This window comes from Lynx rufus, unplaced genomic scaffold (assembly GCF_022079265.1).
Source record: "Lynx rufus isolate CCGP_SWC_20201006 ecotype Redwood Valley unplaced genomic scaffold, mLynRuf1.p SCAF_5, whole genome shotgun sequence".
Taxonomy (NCBI): Eukaryota; Metazoa; Chordata; class Mammalia; order Carnivora; family Felidae; genus Lynx; species Lynx rufus.
Genome location: NW_025814867.1, coordinates 88122363 through 88134749, shown reverse-complemented (window position 1 = coordinate 88134749; position 12387 = coordinate 88122363). Strand labels below are relative to the sequence as shown.

General features: G+C 34.6%; 1 protein-coding gene across 3 annotated transcripts in view; it reads right to left on the bottom strand.

The window, feature by feature from the left end:
* ZNF148 (zinc finger protein 148) overlaps positions 1 to 12387 on the bottom strand; it is a 122506-nt gene that overhangs the window by 54414 nt on the left and 55705 nt on the right. The gene's annotated exons all lie outside the window — the stretch shown is intronic.

Below are 12387 nucleotides of genomic sequence, written 5' to 3'. Positions count from 1 at the left end.
AAGAAGGAGAGAGCCTCTGAGAGATCGGGGCAGTGTTATACAAGTATGTTCAGTTTTGAGAAAATTCCTTACAAGTTTTCTGTATAAATGTTGTATTTCAATAAAAAGACATACCACTAGAGAAAGGGTGTTACAAATCTGCAGGTACATATTGATAAATACAAGGAACATGCTTGTATATATAGGCATCTATGTCTATACCCATATATAAGGATGATCCTTTCATGATTACTTCAAACAAATCTAGAAACAACACAAATATCCATCAGTATTGCCTTAAATAAAGCACACCATTTAATCAGTCATTAAAATAAATAAGCCAGGGGCACCTGGGTGGCTCAGTCGGTAAAGCATCTGACTTCGGTTCAGGTCATGATATTGCGGTTCATGGGTTTGAGTCCCACACAGCTCTGCGCTGACAGCTCAGAGCCTGGAGCCTGCTTTGGATTCGGTGTCTCCTTCTCTCTCTGCCCCTCCCCCTTTTGCACTCTACCTCTCTAAATAAACAAACACTAAAAAAAATTTTTTTTAATAAAAAATATGCCAGTTTTATATACAATAACAAAATCTCTACAAGATGTGTTTTAAATGAATATAGCAAATTTCAAAATGATACAAATAGTATAATCTATGTAAACCAAAATATATGATATTTTCATAAGAAATACATTTTAAAAACATTATATAGAGATATACACACTCTGCATGTTTGTAAATTAAAAATTTCCAAAATGCTATTAATATTAGTAGTTATCTCTTTGGAAGTAAAGTAAGTAAGTACTGGAAACAACTTTAACTTTTTACTTTGTTCTAAACTATTTTAATCTTTACAATTACTATGTAATCGTTTTATAATAAACAATATCATACCATTATTTTAAAAAAATGATCTGAGACTGATCTAGCTAGGCTGACAATAATAGCTAGCCTTGTCAATAATGATTTTCAATTTGTGTTCTACTGTCCTAAGAGTACAATGCTCATTCAGTACTATTGTCCCACAATTCCGGATCAATTACACATCAAAGATCAGACAGAACTATATTAAAAGTGTTAAGAGACTAGCTATGTTATTAAAGTCATCTAGAAAGAAGTCTACTAACAATTTATGTCCACATAAAGGAAAAACAATAAATTAAATCAAACAACTTTAAGAGTGTAGGAGGATACTGAAAAACAGATCATTCTGTGTTAGCTTCCTGAAATAATCTCCTAGAAGAAATACCTTGATTCATCAGCTTATCAAGTGAGTTGAAATTAATATGACTCATACCAGGGCAAACTATGAAGCAAAATTACTTAACTCTATGTATTCTGCTCAAATATTGATTCCTGTCAAATACCACACTAGAATCTATATAGCATGTGAGTAAAGTCTTGTTTAAAAACAAAAACAAAAAAAACCTTGTTGATACATTTTATCATCTCTTCTCCTTAAAATAAGCTCAGTTAATGAATCTATTTCTGAAAAATGATCTCCAAAGGGTATGCTCAAGTAAAAAGTATTTGAATGGGAAAAATAAAAGCACTTCTTAAAACATAGAGCCCTAATAACAGCCAGTGCATTCACCTCAAAGACAAGGACCTCAACAGCCAATGAACATTAACAAAACTATTTCTAAATCCCTCACATGAACTTCAAAGAAATGTAATGGTAATAAGAATTGGCTACAAGTAATAATTGACTCTGTTATATTTATATATATATACAAATTTTTTTTAAAAGCTTACAATGTAATGGGGATAACAAGTTGGGAGCTAGCCAAAAAGAGAAGAAACATATCCTATCCAATGACTATTTAAAAGCAAATAAATACAAAGGCAAACAGAATTATCACCTTCCAGGATGACTGTGAAAGATCTTTTGTTACCAAAAGGCAATCCAATTCTGTAATGAACTAGAGTACAAAATATGTGGCAAAACTAAAAAGTATCTTAAAATCACTGAAATGGGGAAAATGGGGTTTTTTTCTTTTTTAATAAAAAAGTTACCCATTACAAGACATATACTCAAATTACTAGCATCAGTGTATGTTAGGTGTTTACTGACTAGAGCAAGAGGTATATGGGAATATATCTATATAATCCTCCTTAAGTTAATAACAGGATTTAAGAAAATTTAAAGACTCAAAAATCAAACAAAGGTCTTACCAATAGCCAAATACATTTTGAGTTCCTTAGGCCATCAAATAAAATAATCATAAATATAAAATGCATGCAAGTATTCCTACAATTTTCTTCATGCTGCTTTATAGCACAAAAACTCATGGCAAAAATAAAATGCCACACAAATGCTGAATATAAGAATTAAAAGAATAAACCAAATACTTTTCTTCACATTCCTAAAATAAATTTAGTTTCTGAGTGAAGAAGCTTTCTGACTCAGTGTATCCAATAAAACTTTTTGCAATGATGGAAATGTTCTTTATCTTTGCTGTCCAAAACAGAAGCCACTTAACCACCTGAAATGTGGCTAATGAGACCAATGAAATGAAAAACTAATTTTACTTAATTTTAATTTAATTCGTTTCTTTTTTTTTTAATTTTTTTAATGTTTATTTTTGAGAGAGAGAGAAAGACAAAGTGTGAGTGGGGGAAGTGCAGAGAGAGAGGAGACACAGAATTTGAAGCAGGCTCCAGGCTCTGAGCAGTCAGTACAGAGCCTGATGTGGGGCTTGGACTCACAGACTATGAGATCATAACCTGAGCCAAAGTCAGATGCTTAACCAAATGAGCCACCCAGGTGCCCCTTAATTCAAGTTTCTAATAAATTAGAAAACAAAGTTCTCTAAATGAATAAACTGGTAGACATTCAAAAGTTCGCCTGTAGACTGGAGCTGAAAATGTAGGGCCACTGAGGGTGGGTGACTGATACAGAATAGTAAGGTTAAGATAAATTCTGAAAATTAGCAGTTATCACAAATGAAGAACTTTTATTCAACTGTCACAAAACACTTGAGAGTTTACATAGGCTACAGAACCTGAACCATTATTAACAATCTAAAAGAACTCAAAACTCAACTTTTGTTTTGAATTAACAAAAAAATAAATAAAAAGTTAATATGAAATAAAGTTTTTTTATGTCTTCCAAACGAACAAATAAAAGAGAATCATTAATATGCTCAATATGTATTTTTAAAAGTCTTTATTAACACAATCTAAAAAGGATGCAAGGCCTGGTAACTTAAGTTTTCACACTTTTGGGGACCTGAGTCATACTGTTCTAGATCACTGTCCTCTCTTTAATTCAAAAATGTATATTCATGATCCCAAGATTTGCCCTTCACCACATGCCATATTAGCAGGAATGCATAAATAAAAAGAAGGAATATGATTTCTCATGTCTGTTGTGTTCTACTATAAAGCAATGTTACACAAATCCTAAATTCTGCCTTTGGTGTATATAGTATGAGACAACTTTTCATTGATTCATTCCCAGCATGGACTCAAATTTATCATTACCTCGTAGGAGTAACAGGACTCAACTACAAATTATCCATACATATGGAATATGTAACAGACATTTAAGAAGTATCAGAAGAATAAGAAGTTACAAAAAGTTCAAAATATGCTGGTAAATGAAAACAGTAGATAAATAAGCAACATCATTCCATGCCTGGTATGCATATGAAAAAAGCATAGGAGTACATATACCAAAATGTTAGGAGGGACTATACCTGGTGGTGGGGATATAATAAGGTATTTACCCTGGAGATATGTACATCTATGTTCACACAAAAACCTATGCATGAGTGTTCATAGCAGCTTTATTTGTTGTAGCCACAATGTGGAAAAAGCTACAATGTTCTTCAGTAAATGGTTAAACCGTGGTACATCAACACCATGAAATACTATTCTATAATAAAAAGGAACAAATTATTGATACACACAACTACTCACATGGCTCTCAAAGGCATTCTGTTAATTGAAAAAAAGTCAATCTCAAAAGGTCACATACTGTAGGAGTCCACTAATATAACACATAAAATGACAACGACATAGAGGTAGAAAATAAATTAGGGGTAGGATAGCCAGGGGTTAGGAATGATGGTGTTGGAAGAAGAGGTGTGACTAGGGGTCGCACCAGGGAGGTCTCCTCATGATAGATTCATTCTGTTATCTTGATTTCGATGGTGGTTACACATTATCTACGTGTGTGATAAAGTATACAACACTGGACATATTATAGCACTGTCAACTGCCTGATTTTGAGACTGTACTATAATTATGTAGAATTTAACCACTAGAGGAAACTGGGTGAATGCTACACAGGACCTCTCTGTACTAATTTTGTAACTTCCTATGACTCTGTATAATTTCAAAATTAAGTTTCAACAAAAGTAAAAGAATAAATCTTGTCCCTTCCCCTTCCTGCCCCTCCCTACTCACCCGCTTTCCATGAATCATTCACTCCTAAAGCCATATGTTGTAGCATAACAGGGTACGAGATCCCAGACAAGATAAACAGTCATCTGCTGCACAAATCAAGATGTCAGAATGTACGTAGGGTGAGGAGGTTCTTCACATAAGACAGCTCAGGGTGAGTTGTCAGAACCCAAGCAGCAAAAGGAAGGGTCTGTATTATACAGGAAGAGCAGCCTGGAGCAACGTGTCAGAAGCTAAGTGGGTGCGGAAGGTATCAAAGTATGAGTGTGGACCAGAACCACGTACAAGGAGGGCTCCATGTGGTGATGAGGCCCAGGACAAGTTGTCAAAGCACATGCAGGGGACGGTATGAACTGCAATGGAGTATAGGAGCCTGGGTAGAGGGAAGAGGGCATCTGCACAGGAAGATGGGGTGACAAATGGTTTTACACATGGGGGGTAGGGGAGATCTAATCAAGTAAGTAAATATATTAATGATAATGGAAGCCAGGTTTCTCACTGTCTAAGAAGGGAGTTATAAAATACAGAAGGGAAGGGTGCCTGGTTGGGTCAGTGGACGAGCATGCAAGTCAATCTCAGGGTCATGAGTTTGAGCTCCAAGTTCGGTACAGAGATTACAAAATAAATAAAATAAAATAAAATAAAAGTAATAAAGTACAGAAGGGAGAAAACTGAAATATACTCTGCGGTAATGGACCATAATCAGAGGGATTAGTGTGAACTCAGTTTTATAATACTGACAGGCAGATATAGAGACAGTTATAGATGGAAGTGGGTATATAAATGTATGTAATTATGTATATACATACATTCCCTAGCTCTGTCCACTGAGAGCCCTGGAAGCAGCCAAACCCCAAGAACAATGAGCAACACATTAGGCACCCAGATCTTGCCTTTTAAATGTCATTTTCCACTGAAATGAACTAGGGCTCCTTAGAGAAATGGCTGACTCCAGGGGTGAGGCAGGAAAAATACAAGAAAATACAAGACATCTTGGGGCAGAAAGCAAGGATGTGTTAAAAAGATTGATGGGATATATAAAATGAACACAGAAGTCAGCTTAAAGAGGCTCCAATTGGCCAAATCTTCAACCAAGCATTAAAATAATCATAGTAATAGATTTTAACCCAGTTAATAAAATTCCTAAGCCCATGCTGATACAAATAAATAAATGAATAAATTAAAAGATGTAATGAGGAATGAGATTAACATTACAGTGACAAAACCTGCCAGACATCACCTTAATCAACTTATCAAAGTGAACTATCAGAATGGGGCAAATAAAAATCACGTGCCTCCTGTTAGAGTGCAATGAGGGAGAAGACGCAGCATCACTTTTTGCAATATCCCTCCCAAAGTTAGTACCTTAAGTACCATTAGAGTAAAAACCAGATAAATCCAAACCGAGAAACATTCTACAAAATATAAGGTAATTTTCAAGTATTATGATCACAAAATTTTAAAGTGAGAAACTAGAGGTGCCTGGGTGGCTCAGTCAGTTGACTGTCTGACTCTTGGCTTCAGCTCAGGTCATGATCGCATGGTCATGAGAATGAGCCCTATGTTGGTCTCTGCACTGAGCATGGATCCTGCCTGGGATTCTCTCTCTCCCTCTCTCTCTCTCTGCCCCTATCCTCTCTCTCTCTCTCTCTCTCTCTCTCAAAATAAATAAATAAACAAAAACAAAGTGAAGAACCAAGACAAAAGAAAACTAAAGAGACACGTCAAATAATGCAATATATAATTTTTTCAAATTAACTATTGGAAGACAAGTAGAACAGTAAAGAATATGTGTCAAAGACCAATCCAAAATATATAAAGAATTTAAAAGCTCAATACCCCAAAAATAAATAATCCAATTTAAAAATGTGCAGAAGACATGAACAGACATTTCTCCAAAGAAGACATAACAGGTGGTCAACAGACACAGGAAAAGATGTTCATCATCATTTATCATCAGGAAGTGCAAATCAAAACTACAATGAGATACTACCTCACACCTGTCACAATGGCTAAAATCAACAATACAAGAAACAGATATTGGCAAGGATGTAGAGAAAAAGGAACACTCATGCACTCTTGGTGGGAATGCAAACTAGTGCAACCACCATGGAAAATAGTATGGAGATTCCTCAAAAAGTTAAAAATAGAACTAACCTATGACCCAACAATCACACTACTGGGGATTTACCCAAAGAATTAAAAAACACTAACTCAAAGGAATACATGCCACCCCCCCATGTTTACAGCAGCATTATTTACAATAACCAAGATATGGAAAGTGTCCATCAATTGATGAATAAAGAAAGATGTGGTATATACATATACAGCAGAATATTATTCAGCCATAAAAAAGAATGAAAGGTTGCCATTTGTAACATCACGGATGGAGCTAGAAAGTATTATGCTAAATGAAACACGCCAGTCAGAAAAAGAAAAACACCGTATGTTTTCACTCATATGGAATTTAAGAAACAAAACAAAGGGGAACTAAAGACGGAGACACACACAAATCAAGAAACAAACTCTTAATTATAAATGGTTACCAGAAGGGAGGGGCAGTAGAAGAATGGGTTAAATAAATGATGGGGATTAAGGAGAGTCGTTATGAGTACTAGGTGATATGCAGAATTGTTTAATCACTATATTGTACAACCGAAACTAATGTAATACTGTATGTGAACTAAACTAAAATTAAAAAAAATTTTTTTAAAGTGTCAAAGACCAAAACTAGTCCAACTTGACCTGACATTTACAAAATAACCCACCCAATAACTTCCAAAATACATTCTTTTCAAGTGAGTATAGACCATTCACTGACTAATCATATATTGAATGCTAAAAGAGTCTCTCAATGAATTTAAAAGGATTGAAATTATCCACTGCACATTCTCTGACCATAGTAACGATCAATGACAAAAAAATACCTGGAAAACTTTGAAACATTAGAAGTTAAGCAAAACACTTCTAATTCATGAATCAAAATGAAATCACAAAGGACGAGAAGTTTATAGCTCAAATGCTTATGTGAAAAATGAAGAAAGGTCTAAAACGGTCATCTAGGCTCCCATTGTAAAAGCTAAGAAAAGGGGCATCTGGGTGGCTCCATCAGGTAAGCATCCGACTTTGGCTCAGGTTATGATCTCACAGTTTGAGAGTTTGAGCCCTGCGTCAGGCTCTGTGTTGACAGCTCAGAGCATGGAGCCTGTTTTGGATTCTGTGTCTCCCTCTTTCTCTCTGCTCCTCCACCACTCACACACTATCTCTTTCTCTCAAAAATAAATTAAAAAATTTAAAAACAAAAAGCTAAGAAAAGAGCAAAGAACAAAGTAAGCAGAATGAAGGAAATAAGGAAATAATAAAAATGAGTTAAAAATGAAATTCACAAAGGTAACAATCTATAAAACCAAAACCTGATTCTCTCAAGAGACCAATAAAATTGATAAATCTCTACCCAGACTAATCAAGAAAAGGACAAACTATCACTACCAGGAATGAGAAAGAAAAAAATTATAATAGATAAGACAATAAAAGAATTTTAAAAATTATGAAAAATTTTGTTCAATTAAACAAGAAATGGACGAATTCCTTAAAAAATACAACTTATCAAAACGGATTTAAGAAAAAAAATTTTTAATCTGGAGAAGCCTTATATATGTTTTAAAATTTGAACACGAAATTTAAAACTTCTCACAAAGAAAACTCAGTCCCAGATTAGCTTCAGTGGTGAAGCCTTTCAAAAAGACATAGAGTAGAAATGAACAAATCTTAAACTCTTTCAAAAAATACAAGAGGAAATACTTCCTAACCCATTTATGAAGCCAGTATACCTAAAACAAAGATATTGCAAGGAAACTAATATTCCTCATAAATGTACACTTAAAAATTGTTTTAAAAACAATTTAAAACCACCTGGGTGGCTCAGTTGGTTAAGCATCTGACTTTGGGTAAGGTCATGATTTTGCGGTTCGTGAGTTCGAGGCCCACATCAGGCTCTGCACTGACAGCTCAGAGCCTGACCCTGCTTCAGAATCTGTGACTCCCTCTCTCTCTGACCCTCCCCGGATTGTGCTCTGTCACTCAAAAATGAATAAAAAGCTAAAAAAAAATTTTTTTTAATTACTTTAAAAGGTTAGTAAACTGAATCCCGAAATGTATAAAAAGGATGACACATCATGACCAAGTGTAGCTTATCCTAGGAATACAAGGTTGGTTTAACACTTGAAAATCAATCAATGCAATTCACCATATGAAGATAGTAAGAAGAAAAAAAATCATTATCACCTAATAAATGCAGAAAAAGCATTTAAGTTACACATTCATTTATATGAAAATATAATCTCAGCAGGGGTGGCTGGGTAGCTCAGTCAGTTTAACGTCTGACTCTGACTCTGAACCTTTACGTACCTGTAACAGTCACAAAATACACAGCCAAAGTAAAAAGAATCAACCGCATTTGGGGCGCCTGGGTGGCTAAGTCAGTTAAGCCTCTGACTTTGGCTCAGGTTATGATCTCACAGTTTGTGGGCTTGAGCCCTGCATGGGGTTCTGTGCTAACAGCTCAAGGCCTGGAGCCTGCTTCAGATTCTGTGTCTCTCTCTCTCTCTGCCCCACCCCCGCTCACACTCTGGCTCTTTGAAAAATAAATAAATGTTAAAAATTTTTTTTGAAAAAGAAAAAACAAAATCAACCACATTTCTATATACTGGTCATGAACAATTAAACATTGAAATTTTTAAAAATACCATTTACAATTGCATTCAAAACATGAAATATTTAGGGGTAAATATTTCCAATAACTCTACACTTAAAACTACATAACAATGCTAAGATAAATTAAAACCTAAACAAAGTGATATGCCATGTTCACGGACTAGAAACCACTATTGTTTAGATGCTGATCAAGTCAACATATAGAATCAATATAATCCCAATAAAAACCCAGCTGGTTCTTTTTATAGAAACTGAAAGGTTGATTCTACATTTTATACAAAAATACAAACAACCTAGAATGGTCAAAACAGTCTTGCAAGAAGAATAACAAAACTGGGAGACTACACTACCTGATTTCAAGATTTACTATACAAGATTCAACAATCAAGACAGTGTAATACTGATGCAAAGATATAGACACTGGATCAAACAAAATGAAAACACAAGAGAAACAGCTTAACTTCTAGAAAGACACCCCCCCCTCAAAAAATGAAAAAAAGATTCATACAAAAATGTTCATAGCAGTTTTATCCATAAAGGTTGAAAAACAGAGATAATACAACCAACCATAACAGGGGAAATGAATAACCAAACTTTAGGATAATAAGGCAACAGAGTATTAATAATAGAGTATTAATCAACAATAAAAAGAAATGAACTACTTACTGATCCACTCAACCAACATGGATAAACCAAAAACATTATGCTGAGCAAAAGAAGCCAGACATAAGTTATATATGATGCCATTTGCATAAAGTTCTCAAGAGGACTGATTAGGAAGAAACACAAAGAAACCCTCTAAGATGACAGAAATATTCTGTCTGGACTGTAGCTTATACAAGTCTATGCAGTTGTCCAAACTTTGAACTTTAAAATTAGGAGCTGAGAGGGGCGCCTGGGTGGCTCAGTCGGTTAAGCGTCCGACTTCAGCTCAGGTCACGATCTCGCGGTCCCTGAGTTCGAGCCCCGCGTCGGGCTCTGGGCTGATGGCCCAGAGCCTGGAGCCTGCTTCCAATTCTGTGTCTCCCTCTCTCTCTGCCCCTCCCCCATTCATGCTCTGTCTCTCTCTCTCTGTCTCAAAAATAAATAAACGTTAAAAAAAAAATTAAAATTAGGAGCTGAGAGCATTCACTTTAAAGTTTTCCTCAATTAAAAAAAAAATTTTTTTTTCACTCAAAATATATTTGACTGCCTACCATAGCCGAGGTATTGAAAACTTGCAAGAAAAAAAAGTCAATTATCAAAATGAAAAGCAAACAAAGAGAAACCTTTTAAGCTAAGAAATAAAAGCCAGTAGACTGCCAATCAAAGAATGTTACAGGTATATACACAACATGTACAGAAGTAACAGGAAAAAAAAAATCACAGTGGATCTGGGCAACTAAAGTAATTAAAGTATGAAGCTCACATGGAGCACTTACAGACCACTTTCATAAAACACTCCTTCACAAATTTAAAAGAACAGAAATTATACAATATATGCTCTCAGACCACCAAGGACTTAAACTGAAAATTAATAACAGAAAAATAGCTGGAAAATCCCCAAATACTTAGAGATTAAACAACACACTTCTAAATGATATGTGGATCAAAGAAGGTATCTGAGGAGAAATTAAAAGATATATTGAACTAAAGAAAAATAAAACAATTCATCAAAATTTGTGGGATGCAGTGAAAGCAGTGCTTAGAGGGAAACTCCTATCACTGAATGCATATATTAGAAAAGAAGATCTAAAAATCAATCATCTAACCTTCCAACTTAGAAAACTAAACAAGACCAAATCAAACCCAAAATAACAGAAGAAATCACAAAAATTAGAGCAGAAATCAGTGAAATTGAAAACTAGAAATCAACAGAGAAAATAAAAAACTAACTCTTCTAAAATATCAATAAACTTGGTAAGACTCTACTAGGGTCTAGCAGAAAACAAGGAATTGTCCAATAGGTATGAGATTCAGTTTTGCAAGAAAAAACAGCTCTAGAGACCTGCTGAACAACAATGGATATTAAAAGGATAACAAAGGAATACTGTGAGCAACTCTATGCCCACAAATTTCAAAATCTAGATGAAATGGGCCAATTCCTTGAAAGGCACAATCTGTAAAAACTAACACAAGAGAAAATAAATAATCTGAACAGGTCCTCCATCTATTAAAGAAACTGAGTAATTAATAACCTTTAAAAACAAACAAACAAACAACCTTCCCAAAATTACCAGGCTTTATGTACTCAACTGAGTTTATCCTACATTTATGAAAGAAATTATACCAATTCTCTACAATCTCTTTCAGAAGTTAGAAGCAGAGGGAATAATCCTAGCTCATTCTCTAAGGCCAGGATTACCCTAATATCAAAATCAGAAACAAAGATATTACAAAAAAACTAGCCCAATATAACTCACAAACAGATACAAAAAATCCTCAACAACATATTAGCAAATTGAATCCAACAATGTATAACAAGAATTATACACAACAACCAAGTGGGATATATTAGAGGTATATAAGGGTGGTTCAGCATTCAAAAATCTATCAATGTAAGCCATCACATGAAAAGACTAAAAAAAAGTAAGGCTATTGCAAAGGGCTAGAAAAGTTGGTGGGCACATGTATTAGAATACAACTATAACTATTATTCATTCATTTACACTATGTGCCAATACCTGGGATACGATGGAAAATAAGACAAAATTCATGCTCTCATAGAGCCTACAATCTATTAGACAGACACTGAACAAGTAACCACAAGTCCCTATTGCAGAGACTCAACCTGGACTAAACAGAAGTGGCAGGCTGATAATGATGAACCACTAACTAGATTAAAAAACAGGAAGGGGGTATGGCTAAAGGGAATATTACAAGCAGGATGCATGAAGGTTCTGAAGCAAAACAAAAAGTACAGTGTATTAGATATACTGAAAGAAATCCAAGTCTAATATCACAGAAAGGATAGAAGAGGATTACATTATGGTTATGGTTTTGTTGGTCAGTCATCAGGTAAAAAGAAAAACAAGAAGGCAAAAAAGTTATGAGTGCCTACAAAAGAATATTTTAGGTGAGAAACAATGACATTTAGGATAAACAGGAAAAACTAAAGGTCGATATGCTTTTGAAAAAGGTAATGAAAAAAATACAGACACCAGGAATTGCCAAGTTACAGAACCCGAAGGAAAAACCTTCAGGTGTATGATCTTTTTCTAGTTATACTCAAGATTCAATCTTTCTACTCTTTAAGGAAACCAAGAAGTTGAAACAAAATCTTTAAAATTTAAGCACTTAAAATTTAAT